This window comes from Budorcas taxicolor, chromosome X (genome assembly GCF_023091745.1).
Source record: "Budorcas taxicolor isolate Tak-1 chromosome X, Takin1.1, whole genome shotgun sequence".
In the NCBI taxonomy this organism is placed as follows: Eukaryota; Metazoa; Chordata; class Mammalia; order Artiodactyla; family Bovidae; genus Budorcas; species Budorcas taxicolor.
This window is the reverse complement of record NC_068935.1, coordinates 50,125,224-50,144,427: the sequence shown is the minus strand read 5'-3', so window position 1 is coordinate 50,144,427 and position 19,204 is coordinate 50,125,224. Positions and strand designations below refer to the sequence as shown.

General features: G+C 38.7%; 1 non-coding gene across 1 annotated transcript; it reads right to left on the bottom strand.

Moving 5' to 3' along the window:
* Positions 1-18,708: 18,708 nt before the first annotated feature.
* Positions 18,709-18,815, bottom strand: LOC128070720 (U6 spliceosomal RNA). Its single transcript, XR_008201690.1, has one exon. It is a non-coding gene; the product is annotated as a U6 spliceosomal RNA (small nuclear RNA).
* Between the last annotated feature and the right edge of the window lie 389 nt (positions 18,816-19,204).

The following is a 19,204-nucleotide window of genomic DNA, read 5'->3' as shown; positions in this document are numbered from 1 at the left end:
CAGTGTTCTTAGAAATTGTATAATCATTATTATGATTATTAGTTAGAAGTCAGAAAAATACACGAGTCAGGAGAGGAACTGCTTATGTCAAAGGATTGAATGATGACATCATAAAGCAAAATTCACAAAATACACTGTTAACATTTAAACACTGACAGTTACTCAAGATAGAAGAAACTACATTTTTTTGGTTTAATTCAAACATCTTTGCCCACAAGAAAGAAAATTTAGATCAGAATTTTTTTTTTTTGCAATTCCATATATCAGTCTATCTTAGAATAAGGATTTTGTCATAGAAAACAGATCATGTGAAGGAGCTTGGGATGTAAAAGTTTGGAAAGGTGAGTTGGATCAGACAAAAGTTGCTCACCTACCCTGGCACAGAACAATCAGAGTTTACAGAGAAATCTGGATTGATCTCATGAAAGAAGCCATTATAGAAGTCTGTTCAATGATGTTGATTCTTTGTCTAAACATCCCTGCACATTCCCAGGGATGCTCTGGTGGTGGGCCTGGGTCAGCTCTGTCAGCAGGACTGGTCATCTGAAAGAGAGCTGGTAATAGAGAAGGGAAGGTAGAAAGCAAACCAGGAGCTGCCAGCACCTCTGAGTCTGTCTCTTACCACAGCTCCACAATACCTGTTACTTCACTTCTGAATCTCAAATGTCTCACAACTGCACTTTTGGCTAATTCTAACCTTGAGTCATACAAGGAAGGGGGTTCTGAGAAATACAGCTCCTACTGTAACAAAGTTGAAAATAACAGTCCAGCACAACTTCTAGGTTAGCATTTTCACCTGTTGTTGTTAGGATAATTGGGTATAACTTGTAATACTGATTCTATATACATCGTCTGCCTCAATATAATCACACATACACTTTGGTGGTCTTCCTTAATAAAAGGTGTTTTTAATACTGTTATGTGTAAAAGCTATGTGTAAAAGAATGAAATTAGAACATTCTCTAACACCATATAGACAAATAAACTCAAATTGGACTAAAGACCTAAATGTAAGACCAAGCATTATAAAACTCTTAGAGGAATACATAGGCAGAACACTCTTTGACATAAATCACAAATTTTGTGATTTGAGGGTAAAAATCAGCAAACTTTTTTTGATCCATCTCCTAAAGTTAAGGAAATAAAAGTAAAAATTAAAGAATGTACCTAATTAAACTTAAAAGATTTTACACAGCAAAGGAAATCATTTATATAATGAAAAGACAACCTGTGGAATGGGAGAAAATATTTGTAAATCTATGACTTACAAGGAGTTATTATCCAAAATATATAAACAGGTCATACAATTAAATATCAAAAAGCAAACAACCCAGTTTAAAAAAAAAAATAGGTAAAACACCTGAATAGATGTTTTTCCAAAGAAGATATACAGATGGTCAACAGGTGCATGAAAAGACACTCGACATCACTAATTATTAGATGTGTGTGTATATATGTGTGTGTTCAGTTGTCTCCAACTCTTTGTGGCCCCATGGACTGTAGCATGCCAGGCTCCTCTTTCCATAGGATTTCCCAGGTAAGAGTACTGGAGTGGGTTGCCATCCTCCTCCATGGATCCAGGGATCAAACCCACTTCTCTTACATCTCCTGCATTGGCAAGTGGATTCTTTACACTGGTGCCACCTGGGAAGCCCAATTATTAGATAAATGCTATCAAAACAACAATGAGATATTACCTCATATCTGGCAGAATGGCTATCATCAAAAAGTCTACAAATAACTAATGATGGAGAGGATGTGGAGGGAAGGTAACCCTCCTACACTATTGGTGAGAATATGAATTGGTACAACCACTATGGAAAATAGTACAGAGATTCCTCAAAAAAAACTTAAAATAGAACTGTCATATGATCTAGTAATTCAACTACTAGAAAAACTAATTTAAAAAGATACATGCACCTAAATGTCTGTAGTAGCACTATTTCTAATAACCAAAATATGGAAGCAACCTAAGTGCTCATGAACAGATGAATGGTTAAAGAAAATGCAGTATTTACAAATACAGTGGAATATTAGTCATAAAAAAGAATAAAATATTGCCATTTGCATCAATGGATAGACCTAAAGAATATTAAGCTTAGTGAAATAAGAGAAAGACAAATATGGTTTGAGAGCAGTTATATGTAGAATCTAAAAATATTATACAAATAAGTGTATATAGCAAAATAGAAACAGTCTCACAGTTACAGAAAATAAACTAGTGGTTACCAGAGAGGAGAAGGTAGATGGTAGGGGCAAGGTAGAGGTGTATTATTAAGAGACACACACTACTATTTACAAAATAATTAAGCAACAAGGATATAATATATCCTGCTATAATTCCCCAGCACAGGAAATTATATCCATTCTCTTGTAATAGCTTTTAATGATATATATTCTATAAAATATTGAACCACAATTCTGTACATCTGAAACTAATGTAATACTGTAAATCAACTATACATTGATATTAACAAATTAATTAATTAATTTTTAAAATCTTAGCCATTTCCAGGGAGAAAAACAAAGAAAGATTAAGTTTGTAGTTTTTAAATAGACCTAAAGCATCTGAGAGATATAGCATATTTAGTTGTGTAAAAGGTACTATTTCCAAAGAAATAAGAGTAAGGAAATTGGAAAATCCACTCCTTCATTAAAATAATAGGAATGTGGGCAATGATTGTCAAAATTAACCTTTCACAACTCTGGAAATTAACGAAGTTCTTGTAGCAATTGAAGGAGATTTTATTCAATAAAAATGCCTGATTCTTTATAAGAACAGAGCTTTGTGACTTTATATTACTTGCATTCTTCATTTCCCTCTCAGCTCTGTAGTTCCCTGAAATTCTGGAATTTGATGGCAGTGATGATTGCACAGTACTAGAAATATACTAACAAACAATGCATTGTACACTTTAAATGTGTCAGTTGTATAAAATGTGAATTATATTTGTTTAAAAGCGTTATTGTAAAAACGGAAGCACTGTTTCCCAGCATCTCTATGAATGGGAACTGGAGAGTGACAGCTAAGGATGCAAAGGATTTCGTTTAGGATGATGACAATGTTCTCGAGTTAGACTGTGGTGATGGCTACAAAACTCTGTGCATATACTAAAAACCACTGGATTACACACTTTAAAAGAGTGAATTTAATTTTATATGATTTATACCCAATAAAATTATTATAAAAAAAGTCATTTCCTACTCATACTAAATGATGAAAACCAAGGTATACTTTTGAAAGGCTACATTGTTTATATTATTCCAATGAGCCTAGTTCAGTCAGTCAGTTCAGTCGCTCAGTCGTGTCCGACTCTTTGTGACCCCATGAATCGCAGCACGCCAGGCCTCCCTGTCCATCACCAATTCCCGGAGATCACTCAGATTTACATCCATCGAGTCAGTGATGCCATCCAGCCATCTCATCCTCTGTCATCGCCTTCTCCTCCTGCCCCCAATCCCTCCTAGCATCAGAGTCTTTTCCAATGAGTCAACTCTTCGCATGAGGTGGCCAAAGCACTGGAGTTTCAGCTTCAGCATCATTCCTTCCAAAGAAATCCCAGGGCTGATCTCCTTCAGAATGGACTGGTTGGATCTCCTTGCAGTCCAAGGGACTCTCAAGAGACTTCTCCAACACCACAGTTCAAAAGCATCAATTTGGTGCTCAGCTTTCTTCACAGTCCAACTCTCACATCCATACATGACCACTGGAAAAACTATAGCCTTGACTAGACGGAACTTGTTTGCAAAGTAATGTCTCTGCTTTTGAATATGCTGTCTAGGTTGGTCATAACTTTTCTTCCAAGGAGTAAGCATCTTTTAATTTCATGGCTGCAGTCACCATCTGCATTGATTTTGGAGCCCCCCAAAATAAAGTCTGACCCTGTTTCCACTGTTTCCCCATCTATTTCCCATAAAGTGATGGGACCACATGCCATGATCTTTGTTTTCTGAATGTTGAGCCTTAAGCCAACCTTTTCACTCTCCACTTTCACTTTCATCAAGAGGCTTTTTAGTTCCTCTTCACTTTCTGCCATAAGAGTGGTGTCATCTGCATATCTGAGGTTATTGATATTTCTCCTGGCAATCTTGATTCCAGCTTGTGCTTCTTCCAGCCCAACGTTTCTCATGATGTACTCTGCATATAAGTTAAATAAGCAGGGTGACAATACGCAGCCTTGATGTACTCCTTTTCCTATTTGAAACCAGTCTGTTGTTCCATGTCCAGTTCTAACTGTTGCTTCCTGACCTGCATATAGGTTTCTCAAGAGGCAGGTCGGGTGGTCTGGTATTCCCATCTCTCTCAGAATTTTACACAGTATATTGTGATCCATACAGTCAAAGGCTTTGACATAGTCAATAAAGCAGAAATTGATATTTTTCTGGAACTCTCTTGCTTTTTCTATGATCCAGAGGATGTTGGCAATTTGATCTCTGGCTCCTCTGCCTTTTCTAAAACCAGCTTGAACAGCAGGAAGTTCACGGTTCACATATTGCTGAAGCCTGGCTTGGAGAATTTTGAGCATTACTTTACTAGCATGTTCGATGAGTGCAATTGTGTGGTAGTTTGAGCATTCTTTGGTATTGCCTTTCTTTGGAATTCGAATGAAAACTGACCTTTTCCAGGGCGGGCGGCTGCGAGGACGTGCAGAGCATGGCCTGAGAGGAGCTACCCCGACGTCTGAGGTCAGGGGCGGCGGCCAAGAGTGCCAGGCTGCGACAGCACAGGAGCAGCCTAGAGGAGCTACCCCCGCCCAAGGCCAGGGGCGGCGGCCAGGGGGAGTGACCACACGTCCAAGGAGTGGTGGCTGTGTGGGCGCCGGAGGGCATAGAGGAGCTATTCCACGTTCAAGGTCAGGAGGGGTGGCGGTGAGGAGATACCCCTTGTCCAAGGTAAGGAGTAGTGGCTGTGCTTTGCTGGAGCAGCCGTGAAGAAATACCCTACGTCTAAGGTAACAGAAACCCAAATAAAGCGGTAGGTGTTGCAAGAGGGCAGACACACTAAAACCATAATCACAGAAAACTAGTCAATCTAATCATACTAGGACCACATCCTTGTCTAACTCAATGAAACTAAGCCATGCCCTGTGGGGCCACCCAAGATGGGTGGGCATGGTAGAGAGGTCTGACACAATGTGGTCCACTGGAGAAAGGAATGGCAAACCACTTTAGTATTCTTGCCTTGAGAATCCAAAGAGCCTAAGGTGACCTCAAATCCTTAGAGAGAGAATACTAGTAGTATAGGAACTAAATAAAATAATGTCAATACAATACTTGATAACTGAACATCTTTATACTCTGGCTTCTGTACTTTCAAGGTTGGCTTGAATTTATATGACATGGTATGATAACTCATTCAATTTTAATATCTAATTTTCTACCTAGACTCTGAATTCCTTCATGGTATAATGATGACCTATCCTGAGCCATCATAGAAAGTGGTGAGCATAGTGATACATTTTTATGGTTTCAAATTTGTATTCTTCCATTTCTTATCTATGTGACTATCAGCAAATTATCATCCATGCCTCATTTTCCTCACCTGCAAGTGGAGATAATGATAGTCCATAATTCCCAGGGTGATGGTGAAGATTTACAAGTTAATCCACATAAAGTTGTTGGACTGGTACCTGGAACATGTCAACAGTCTATACATATTAGCTCTTATTCCCAATAGCTAGCACAGTATTTGGCACATGGCAGGTACTTGGTGAAATTCTATGTGAGTAGGATACATATCTACCAGGGATTCCCTGGTGGCTCAGACAGTAAAGAATCCTGTAATGTGGGAGACCTGGCTTCAGTCCCTGGGTTGGGAAGATCCTCTGGAGAAGGGAATGGCTACCCACTCCAGTATTCTGGCCTGGAGAATTCCATGGACTGTATAGTGTATGAGGTTGCAAAGAGTCAGACACAACTGAGCGACTTTCACTTTCAAGATACATTTCATATTTGTTTTAGAGGCTGCTTGGGAGAAGTTGAATATATTACATGATTTGAGGGAATCTGGACAGAGAGGCAGAGCTCTGAACTTGCCTGAGACACCCTCCAGGGCCAGCTCAAGCAATCTCAGTCGGGCAGGACTCAGAAGGCTGAATCATATGCTTCTATTTCATTTGAAGGCCTTCCCTTGTGGCTGAGCTGGTAAAGAATCCACCTGCAATGTGGGACACCTGGGTTCGATCCCTGAGTTGGGAAGATCTCCTGGAGGAGGGGAAGGCTACCCACTCCAATATTCTGGCCTGGAGAATTCCATGGACTAAATAACCCATGGGGGCATCACACAGGGTTGGACACGACTGAGTGACTTTCACTTTCATTTCATTTGATTCTTTTTACTCCCTAATAGTCCTGCTTTGGCTGGTGAAAACACAATCTCCAGTTTAAAAATTTGTCTCAGTCCTCACTTCTGCTCCTCTAAGTGGCACACCATGTGCAATGGTTGTGATGCTAAGTCTCTTCTGGTAACAGTCAATGATAGTTGGCATTACTGAAGTGTGAGGAGCTTAAGATGAAGCTGACTGATCACTTTTTTGAGTAATTAAACCCATACAAACAGAAACAACTTTAGTTAGGCAGAAAGCTTGTTTGTGCTAAGAGATATGTACAGGTATATTTTGTGTCACCTCTAATTCACCATAAAATGCCATGATACATTTCCTTCACTTACAATAGATTGCAAAAAGAACTTGGTAAAGAGTCCTAATGTTTGCTTTTAGAGATTGTGTATGTGAAGGCTGTTCAAAGGATGAAGTTTCAGGTTTTTTTTTTTTTTTTTGTAAAATAATCTAGCCCTCTCTTTGTACGAATATTCTAAGCCTAGAATTGAATGCCTTCCAGAAAACAGCTTTACACCATGTATACTGACATCGACTCCTTCAGCCACCATAATTTATGGACATCAATTAGATAATGGACTGCTTTGCATGTTTTTATGAAAATGCCAATCGGAAACCTTGGCATTGATGGCAAAAGCCCTCTATGCTGTGCATGGAAGGCGGCCAGCCAAATGGTCTGCATGGAATTCCTTCATCGATCTGTAATGGCAGGTCATAAACGATTCCCTCTGAAAACCGTGATCACCTGATAGAGGCCTCACTAAAGAGGTATGCAGCTCTTTATTCACACCTTTGCAACCAGGCAGAAAACTCATGGCTTTGGCATTATGTCCAGACAAGGAACCCAGAGGATCAAGGTCACTAATTAGATCCCATAGATCATCGTGCTGACCTTCAAATTACTGCCTCCCTTTAATTAAGGCCCAGCTAGGTATATCAAACTCACTATGCCTAGTTTCTTCTTCTCTTATAATAAATTCTGTTTTAAGAAACTCCCCACTCAGACCCCATCACCAAAATAGTGCTATTGAGCTCAGGCCTCAAATCTCTAGGCTTCTCCAGATATGCATGGGAAATTAGACATAGCTTACATTCAGTCTCAAACTACTACTCATTAAATGCCTTAGCCAAACAGATACCTCCTGCTTCTCTCCAAACACATTGCCTCCAGCTCTACAGAATTACTTGTAGTTTACAGAGAGCAGCATACTTTTACACACAGTGGCCCCTGCTTGAGATGCTCGTTATCCTTCTCATCTTGTCTGCCTACAAAACTGCTTATTTTTCAAGATTTCTCAAGTATCATTTATACTCACAAACCACCTCTGACTATTCCCACCCAATCTTATCCCTACTCCTCACCACACGTGTGTGTGCACACATATATGCACAAAAATACACCCAGTTAGTGTTTCCTGTGTGCTTCCAAAGGGATTATAATTGTTGCATGCTGTTTCTAAAGTACTTTCTGTCTTTTAACTCAATTAATCATCTTGCTCACTCTGTGAACAAGGTATTAATATTGCCTCTGTTTTACAGATGAGGAAACTGAGGCTCAGAGAATTTAATGAACTCAAATATTGTTGTCATTCAGTTGCTCAGCTGTGTCCAACTCTTTGTGATCCCATGGACTTCAGCACAGCAGACTTCCCTGTCCATCACCATCTCCCGGAGTTTGCTCAAATTTATGTCCATTGAGTCAGTGATACTATCTAACCATCTCATCATCAGTCATCCCCTTCTTCTCCTGCCTCCAATCTTTCCCAGAATCAGAGTCTGTTCCAATGAGTCGGCTCTTTGCATCCGGTGTGCCAAAGTATTGGAGCTTCAGCATCAACATCAGTCCTTCCGATGAATATTCAGGGCTGATTTCCTTTAGGATTGACTGGTTTTATCTCCTTGCTGCCCAAGGGACTCTCAACAGTCTACTCTAGCACCACAATTAGAAAACTTAAATTCTTCAGCACTCAGCCTTCCTTATGGTCCAATTTTCACATCCATACATGACTACTGGAAAAACCATAGCTTTGACTATATGGACTTTTGCCTGCAGTGATGCCCCTGCTTTTTAATACACCTTCTAGGTTTGTCATAGCTTTTCTTCCAAGGACAAAGTATCTTTTAATTTCATGGCTGCAGTTACTGTCCACAGTGATTTTGGAGCCCCAGAAAACAAAGTCTGTCACTCTTGCACATTTTCCCCTTCTATTTACCATGAAGTGATGGGACTGGATACCACAATCTTAGTTTTTTGAATGTTGAGTTTTAGGCCAGCTTTTCCATTCCTCTTTCACCTTTATCAAGAGGTTCGTAAGTTCCTCTTTACTTTCTGCCATTAGAGTGGCATCATCTGACTATCTGAGGTTATTGATATTTCTCCCATCAATGATTCCAACTTGTGCTTCATCCAGCCTGGAATTTCACATAATTTATTCTGCATATAAGTTAAGTAAACAGGATGACAGTATACAGACTTGACATACTCCTTTCCAATTTTTAAACCAGTCAGTTATTCCTTGTAAGGTTCTAACTATCGATTCCTGACCCACATACAGGTTTCTCAAGAGACAGGTGAATTGGTCTGGTATTTCCATCTCTTTAAGAATTTTCCACAGTTTGTTGTGATCCACACAGTCAAAGGCTTTACCATAGTCAATGAAGCAGAAGTAGATATTTTCCTTGAATTCCTTGTGATCCAATGAATGTTGGCAATTTGATCTCTGGTTCCTATGTGTTTTCTAAACCCACCTCATACATCAGGAAGTTCTCAGTTCGAGTACTGCTGAAGCCTAGCTTGAAGGATTTTGAGCATTACCTTGTTAGCATGTGAAATGAGTGCAATTGTATGGTAATTTGAATATTCTTTGGCATTGCCCTTCTTTGGGATTGAAATGAGAACTGACCTTTTCCAGTCCTGTGGCCACTGCTGAGTTTTCCAAATTTGCTGGAATATTGAGTGCAGCACTTTCACAGCATCATCCTTTAGGATTTGAAATAGCTCAACTGGAATTCCATCACCTCCACTAGCTTTGTTCGTAGTAATGTTTCCTAAGGTCCACTTGCCTTCACACTCCAGGATGTCTGACTCTAAGTGAGTGACCACACTATTGTGGTTATCCTAGTCATTAAGATCTTTGTGTATATTTCTTCTGTGTATTCTTGGAACCTCTTCTTAAATTTGTCTGCCTCTTAGGTCCTTACTCTTTTTGTCCTTTATCATTTCCATTTTTGCATGAAATGTTCCCTTGATATTTTCAATTTTCTTGAACAGATCTCTAGTCTTTCCAATTCTATTATTTTCCTCTAATTCTCTGCATTGTTCACTTAAGAAGGCTTTCTTCTCTCTCCTTGCTAGTCTTTGAATCTCTGCATTCATTTGAGTATATCTTTCCCTTTCTCCCTTGCTTTTCACTTCTCTCTTTCCTCAGCTATGTGTAAATCCTCCTCAGACAACCACTTTGCCTTCTTGCATTTCTTTTTCTTAGGGATGGTTTTGATCACTACCTCTTGTACAATGTTATGAACCTCTGCCCATAGTTCTTCAGGCACTCTGTCTACCAATCTAATCTTTTGGTCACTTCCACTGTATAATCATAAAGGATTTGATTTAGGTCATACCTGAATGGCTTAGTGGTTTCCCCTACTTTCTTCAATTTAAGCCTGAAGTTTGCAATGTGTTCATGATCTGAGCCTCAGTCAGCTCCAGGTCTTGTTTTTGCTGACTGTATAGAGCTTCTCCATCTTTGGCTGCGAAGAATATAATCAATCTGATTTTGGTATTGATCAATTGGTGATGTCCATGTGTACAGACAACTCTTGTGTTATTGGAAACGGGTTTTTGCTCTGACCAGTGTGTTCTCTTGGCAAAACTTTGTTAGCTTTTGACCTACTTTATTTTGTACTCCAAGGCCAAACTTGCCTGTTACTCCAGGTATCTCTTGACTTCCTAATTTTGCATTCTAATCTCCTATGATGAAAAGGACATTTTTTTGGTGTTAGTTCTAGAAGCCCTTATAGGTATTCACAGAATCATTCAACTTCATCTTCTTTGGCATTAATGGTTGGGGCATATACTTGGATTACTGTTACGTTGAATGGTTTGTCCTGGAAACAAACTGAAATCATTCTGTCATTTCTTAGGTTGCACCCAAATACTACATTTCAGACTCTTTTGTTGACTATGAGGGCTACTCCATTTGTGCTAATGGATTCTTGCCCAGAGTAGTAGATATAATGGTCATCTGAATGAAATTCACCCATTCCTTTCCACTTTAGTTCACTGATTCCGAAGATGTCAATGGTCAGTCTTGCCATCTCCTGCTTGACCGTGTCCAATTTACCTTGATTCATGGACCTAACATTCTAGGATCCTAGGCAGTATTGTTCTTTACAGAATCAAGTTTTACTTTCACTACCAGACACATACACAATTGAGCATTGTTTCTGCTTTGGCCCAGCCACTTCATTCTTTGTGGAGCTATTAGTAATTGCCATCTGCACTTCTCCAGTAGCCTGTTGGATGCTTCCCAACATGGGGTGGGGGGCGGGCTCATCTTCCAGTGTCTTATCTTTTGCCTTTTTATCCTGTTCGTGAGGTTCTCATGCCAGGAATATTGGACTGATTTACCACTCCTCCAGTGGACCAAGTTTTATCAGAACTCTCCACTATGACCTGTCTGCCTTGGGTGGCCTTGCATAGCATGGCTCATAGCTTCAGTGAATTACAAAAGCTCCTTCTCCATGACAAGGTTGTGATCCATGAAGGGGGAACTTGTATATGGTTACTCACTTGTATGTGGTTACTCACAATATGTTGTATAATCAGGATTGAAATGTTAGCGAGCTAATTACTGCACTATATAGAGAAGATTTATCAGACATGTATGTACATTGGAAACATGCATTGTCAACCAATAGAGGCCTTGTGGGAAAACAGGGTTATCCTTTCTATTAGTGAGTGACTGAGTGAGTGAAGGTTGCTCAGTTATGTCTGACTCTTTGCAACCCCTTGGACTGTAGCCCACCAGGCTACTCTGTCCATGGAATTCCTCAGGCAAGTATATGGGAGTGGGTCACCATTTCCTTCTCCAGGATTCATTTTATTAAACTAACAAAAACCATATATTGCTCCTGAGGTGGCCCAAGAGAACAGAATATGCCCTGTGAGTTCCAAGTCATTACCCAGGCTTGTTCTGTCCCATGGTCCTTTCTGCAACTAAAACACTTTGCTTTTTGAAGCAACAAATGTCAACCACCATAAAATTTACAAGACACAATTCTAATCAGAACTATTGTTTCCTGTGTACATTCTCTCACTGAAGTATAAGGTTAAACTGTTAAATGACTTGAACTTAAAAGAAAACAAAATCAAATGGAATGAAGTAGAACTTTAGTACAAAACAATATTGACATTATTTTCTTATTGATCAATTAATCACATTCTTATTATAGCACCTGTGTGTCAAAGAAGATAGAATGTCGAAACTCTAACTGATTTAACCCATTGGATGCTCTCTCCTGAATATTATTGGGTAGAACAAAAATAAAATTACAATTGGCTCTTTGGACACTTAAGTTTTGGAGAAATATTTTGTTCTTTGCAAAGCCTTGGTATGGAATATAACTTTCATGTACCTAAGGGGCTCTAGGGGATCTAAGTGTGGGGACCCATAGAACTATACCAAAAAAAGGAGTATGAAGATAAAGGTTTTCATTTCATCCTTGTCATGTGTTTCCACAGTGTTAAGGTATTTGAGTGCATGAATTAATACAAAATATAATGCATTAGTCCTGAAGAAAGATCTTTTAAAATGTGGCCCTGTTGCCTAAAATGAAGAAATCTTCTAGAAAAGGATATATATATTTCTTTCTTCCTTTATTCCTGCTCTCATTCTTTCCTTGCCAAATATTTCACTCAAAAAGCCTTTAGGCATCCCATAGGAAAGAAGGTGGCAAGTGGGACAGCAGACTGAGAGGTTCTGGGGATTAGTCACATTCAAGGGGATTAAGTAAAGAAGTAAATATATTAACATAATGGGATCCATGCCTTTCACTGAAAGGATTTAACTTTATGGTCAGGAAGAAAAATTAGAATGAACTCTGTGGTATGGTATTAGACTAGAATCAGAGGTGTGAAGCTATGGTTTTCAATATACAGAAAGAATTAGAAATACATATCACTCTAAGATTGTAAATACATAGAGTACACTTAGCATCCAAATCTTTGCTTCTAATTACCCCTCAGCACTAAAAGGAACCAGGGCTTCTTGAAGAAATAGCTGATTCCAGAGTTGAGCTGAAGAACGTAAATAAGCTCGTAAATCCCTGGGTTGGGAAGATCCCATGGAGAAGGAAATGGTAACCCACTCCAGTATTCTTGCCTGGAGAATCCCATGGACAGAGGAGCCTGACAGGCTACAGTCCATGGGGTTGCAAAAAGAGTCAGGTACGACAGCAACTAAACAACAATATCTCATTGTGCCAGGAAGAAAGAGATTGCTCTAAGAAAAATAGAAAAATATCAAAAGAACATGTTCTTAGAATATCAGAGTCACTCCTACTGGTCAAATCTTAGAAAATTTAAACTAAAAAAAATAGTGTTAGTGACAGAATGCAAAAGTTTGTCCTGTGGTATAAAGTAGAAATCCATGAGTCCCCACTGTAATAAATAAATGAATAAATAAATAGGAGAGAGGGGAAAGTTCTTCCTTATAGTAGAAAACAAACAAATATTGAAGCAATGATGGAATTAGAAAATCACCACTTGGTAACAATCATGGTAGTAAGTAGTTCAGTCAGGAACCAATACATGTGAAAATCAGTGGGTGAAAGTAGGAAGAGAAAAATAATATTTAAGCAGTCTCAAAGTATCTTCCTATAAATTGCATACTAATGACAAGAAAAAGGTACTTTATACCAAGAATCCTGCAGACAGCACCTTATTAATGTGATCCAAATTATCATCAATGATAGAATAAATGTACAAGATGAGATAAACATATATTGTGCACTTCAGTATTGTTTCTGTGATGTTCCTGCCAAACTAACGAATCTAATAGTGAGAAAATATGCAAATGTTAATCGAGAGACAGTTTAAAAAATAGTTGGCAGATAATCTACAAGTCTTATGGTCTTAAGGTCAAGGAAGAACTTGAGAACTGTTCTGGATTGAAAGAGACTAAAGAGATATGACAACTAGGTGCAATGCATGACCTTTGATTGGATTGTTTCACTACAGAGGGCATTACTGGTAGGGTTGGTGAAACATGAATAGGGACTCTGGATTTTTTATACTGTTCCATTAACTCTTTGCTTGAAATTATCTCAAAATAAAAAGAAAAGATACAATCTGCAATATTTCATAATTTATAAATAAAAATGAAACAATTACTTTACACTAAAATATGTATAAAATATCTAGTATGTACCAGATACTGAGCTTGACCCTGAGGATAGCAACGTAATGAAGACTGAAAATTCATTTGAAGGACAGAGGTGGGTTTGAGGAGGAGAGGAAGTTTGGCAGATATGAGATAAACAGTATGGAAGAGTAATAGGAAGCTTGACTCCACCACCCAGAGTCAAAGATTTTAAACTCCACCCCTACCACCATGATCACCCCCATGTCATCTATGAAAAACTACTCAATCTCGCAATCTCTCAGACTGCTCATCATATAATCAAGATCATAATAATAACTCATCAAGTTGGTTTCAAAAATAAAAGATGATGACTACGTAAGGTGTCAGAGTTCCTAGATCTTAAAAGGTATTCAATAAACAAAAGCTACTAGTTGCAGTATAAAAATAGTAATAATGCAATAATATTGTCTGCTGCTGCTAAGTCGCTTCAGTCGTGTCCGACTCTGTGTGACCCCATAGACGGCAGCCCATCAGGCTCCCCATCCCCGGGATTTTCCAGGCAAGAACACTGGAGTGGGTTGCCATTTCCTTCTCCAGTGCATGAAGGTGAAAAGAGAAAGTGAAGTCGCTCAGTCGTGTCTGACTCTTCACGACCCCATGGACTGCAGCCTACCAGGCTCCTCTGCCCATGGGATTTTCCAGGCAAGAGTACTGGAGTGGGGTGCCATTGCCTTCTCCGAATATTGTCTAGTCAGTGGTTTTAAAAAACATGAAATTTGAGTATAATATAAAACATTCTAAAAGACACATATCAAGACATATATATTGGATGTTAACTAAATTTATTGTGATAATCATTTCATTATATATACATAAATCAAATCAATATGGTATACACTTTACATTTATACAGTTATATGTCAATTATATCTCAATAAAACTGTAAGAAAAAGGCACACAACTTTACTTTCAGTTCAGTTCAGTCGCTCAGCCGTGTCCGACTCTTTGCGACCCCATGAATTGCAGCATGCCAGGCCTCCTTGTCCATCACCAACTCCCGGAGTTCACCCAAACTCATGTCCATTGAGTCGGTGATGCCATCCAGCCATCTCATCCTCTGTTGTCCCCTTCTCCTCCTGCCCCCAATCCTTCCCAGCATCAGGGTCTTTTCCAATGCATCAACTCTTCGCATGAGGTGGCCAAAGTATTAGAGTTTCAGCGTCAGCATCAGTCCTTCCAATGAACACCCAGGACTGATCTCCTTTAGGTTGGACTGGTTGGATCTCCTTGCAGTCCAAGGGACTCTCAAGAGTCTTCTCCAACACCACAGTTCAAAAACCATCAATTCTTTGGTGCTCAGCTTTCTTCACAGTCCAACTCTCACATCCATACATGACCACTGGAAAAACCATAGCCTTGACTAGAGGGACCATTTTTGGCAAAGTAATATCTCTGCTTTTTACTTTATCCATGCCTTAACCCACATAAAAGCTTAAATGTGCCCATGTTCAAACCTAGTACCATATACTAGATATATGTTGGAAATGTCCAACATGTGTCTGGACACAACCACCTAGACAAGCACAGTAAACATCTCCAACTCACTTATACCAGTAACCTTCTAGGTGTCAATGAGGCTGCGTTTGTTTCTGGAGCTCCAGGTCCTCCTCAAATCTCATGTGGTTGTGGCAAAATTCATTTTTTTTGAAATTTAGAAATGAGTATCCACTTTCCTACTGGCTATTGGTTGGGGGTCACTGTCAACTCAGAAACTGCATTCAGGTCCTAGTACTGTGAACTTCAAAAAACACACAGCTTACTTCTTCAAAACCAGCAGGGAAATCTCTTATTTAGTCTGCTAAAACAGATTCATATATACCATAATGCAATAACAGGAATCTATGCCATCTCTTTGACATATTCTATTGATTAGAAGCAAGTCACAAATTGTAACTGCATTCAAGGTGAAGAAATTACAGAAGGAGGTCTAACTCAATCAGTCATTGTCTGCAAGCTTCACCTACCACAGTATGTGCTAGCATTATATCAGAAAAGGGAATACATTTCTTTGTGGTCCTACATTTTGACCATAAATTAGACTATAGGATATAAAGATATGAATGAGTGAGTCTAGGGGGATATATATGGATTTTGGAATTGAATATGGCCATGGTTATTTGTTGCACACAACTCTCATTATGCTTTAAGGCATGATAATCAATAAAGAGACAGGACTTTTATTCTTTGTATGAAGGTGCATATGCATGTCTGAATAAAGACATGTGTAAGTTCAATCATACATTAATGAGCATGGCTATGGCTAAAGGTAGGATCATTATTGGTGAGCATAGAATAAAAATGGGTACTTGAACCTGAGCCTGAATATATGGGTATTATTTCAAGTTTACCTGTGGAAAAAAAAAAAAAAAACTATATCTTAGCTTTTGAAATCATTTAACACTTTGGGATATATAGGCATAGTCCCAAAGTAAGCAGAAATAAAAGTAATAATCTGGAAAAGAATAACATGTAGAGAAAGAATTTAAAGTGATGAATTTATACAGTGTTTGTTCCATAGAGTACATGGTTCTGAAAGATATAAAGACTGACTCTGCAGAGGTGATTATTAAAAAAAAAAAAAAGTTGCTCACCTTTTTATTTCTACATTTGGTCTCTATTACTGACCCTAACACCCACTCCAGTGTTCTTGCCTGGAGAATCGCAGGGACAGGGGAGCCTGGTGGGCCGCCGTCTATGGGGTCACACAGGGTCAGACACTATTGAAGTAGACTTAGCAGCAGCAGCAGCAGCAACTGACCCTAACCTTAACTACAAACCAGTATATATTTTTACAAAACCAAGTAATATGGTACCATGATGTGATTTTTCAAAGTGGCATCTGCTGCAAAATATGATCTCTCAAAAAATAAAGGTGGGAGGGTGATCATGCAATCTGTGTCACTTCGAGGGGACTGACAATTAATTTTAAATTGTTTTCTGTCAGACCTTCAAGTATTACAAGATATTTTTTTACTTATCTATACAAATTTGCAATGCATTAATATTTTAATATAGTGTATTTTTAGGTCCAATGCAGGAAATAACCATTTTCAACAACTCTACTGTCTTTCACTGTCTACTTAGACATGATGAACCAATAATAATAATAAAAAAAAACGATTTCCTTCACAACTCAATAAGTCTGGAATATGGACTTGGCCTAAATTTGAAAACCACATTACTATAATACAAGTATATTATTTATTTGCATAATTATTGAATTATTCATCAAAAGACCCCATTGAAAATGTGGATGCATTGATGGTAAAATTTTAGCACCATGGAAAATGTATTCATATGGAAAGAGCATCAAGAGAAATTTATTAAAATGAAAATGGCATTGATTACAATGCTGAAATACAAAGATGAATTTATACAGAATCACATGTCCCACAAATGGCTTTGCATAAGTTTTCTCAAAATCTGGGATGTGGGATCAAGATGGGGGAGTAGGAAGATCCTGAGCTCCCCCCAGCACTGGCACACAAAAATTAAAGCTGTACTCTGAGTCTCTGAATACTAGCAGAAAAGCTCTTTGACAATTATGAAAAGAAAAGAAACAAAACTACATCATGGCAGGTAGGAGGGGCAGCAGGTACACCCTAGTGTGGTGACCCATAAGTGGGAGGGCTATCACAGACTTTTAAGTTCTCCCCTAAGGAGTGAGGGGTTCAAGCCCCACCTTGGGCATTCCAGCCCTGGGCATGAGCGAAATAGGTGAAGACAATTAAGAGGTACAAACTTTCAGTTATAAAATATGTAAGTCACAGTGATATAATATACAGTATAGGGAATATGATCAATATTATAAAAACCTTATATGATGACAGATGGTAACTATACACATTCTGGTGATAGCTCTGTAATGTATAGAAATATTGAATCATTATGTTGTACACCTGAAACTTATGTAATTTTGTAAGTCAACTCTACTTCAATAAAAGCAAAACAAAAAAATACAATTTTTTGAAAGATTTCTCAAAACCTAAAGATACAGATTTAGAAAATGCCAAAAAGTTTTTTATAGGTAGGCAAAATTATTGAGTCACATATTTTAGGCCACTGGCTCCTCTTTTTCTATTAGGTAATAAATTATTTGGAAGTAGTATATCATGTGGAGAAGGCAATGGCAACCCACTCCAGTATTCTTGCCTGGAAAATCCCATGGATGGAAGAGTCTGGTAGGCTGCCATCCATGGGGACACACAGAGTCAGACACTACTGAAGTGACTTAGTAGCAGCAGAAGCAGCAGTATATCATGATATGTATTAAGAATGTTGTTCTTCACTCATGTCAGAGTCTTTGTGACTCCATGGAAAGCAGTGTGCCAGGCTTCCCTGTCCATCACCAACTCCTGGAGCTTGCTCAAACTCATTTCCATTGAATTGATGATGCCCTCCAATTATCTTATCCTCTGTTTTCCCCTTCTCCTCCTGCCTTCAATATTCCCCAGGATCAGGGTCTTTTTCAATGAGTCAATTCTTCACATTAGGTGGCCAAAATATTGGAACTTCAGCCTCAGCATCTGTCCTTCCAATGAATATTCAGGGTTGATTTTCCTTAGGATTGACTGGTTTGATCTCCTTGCAGTCCAAGGGACTCTCAAGAGTCTTCTCCAGCCCCACAATTCAAAAGCATCAATTCTTCGGTCCTCAGCCTTCTTTATGGTCCAACTCTCACATCCATACATGATTACTGGAAAAACGTTAGCTTTGACTATATGGACACTCGTCGACAAAGTGCTAAGCCATTCGGTCATGTCCAACTCTTTGAGATCCCATGCACTGTAGACTGCCAGAATCCTCTGTCCATGGGATTTCCCAGTCAAGAATACTGGAGTGGGTTGCCATTAACTTCTCCAGGGTATCTTCCCAACCCAGGGATTGAGCCTGCATCTCTTGCATTGGCAGGCAGATTCTTTAACACTGTGCCACCTGGGAAGACCACCCAAAATATGGGACACTTCATGAATTTCCATGTCATCTTTGTGCAGGGGCCAGGCTAATCTTCTCTGTATCATTCCGATTTTAGCATATATGGTGCCAAAGTGAGCACATTTTATATCATACTCAGTTTAAAAAAGTCATGTTTATACATTTTGGATATTAGGCACACTAGTGTATACAGAAATCAAAATACAATCTTGTGTGCCTGAAACATATAATGTTGTAAACCAAGGTTACCTCCCCCAAAGTCATGCTTTCTTAGAATTATTATATAATTTTTAAGACTTTTAAACATTTTTCATGTGTTCTAAGATTACATTTGTGTTTTACAAAGTATAAACTATATAAATATTCAGGTAAAATCAAAGGCTAGGTGTAGAATATCTTTCTATCTAGAAAAATAGACTACTTACGTGACTTTCAGAGTTACTTTATTCTCTGTAATCATTGTCTCCAAAAGAAAGGGAACCAAAGTGATGAAAGCTGGATCATATGCAA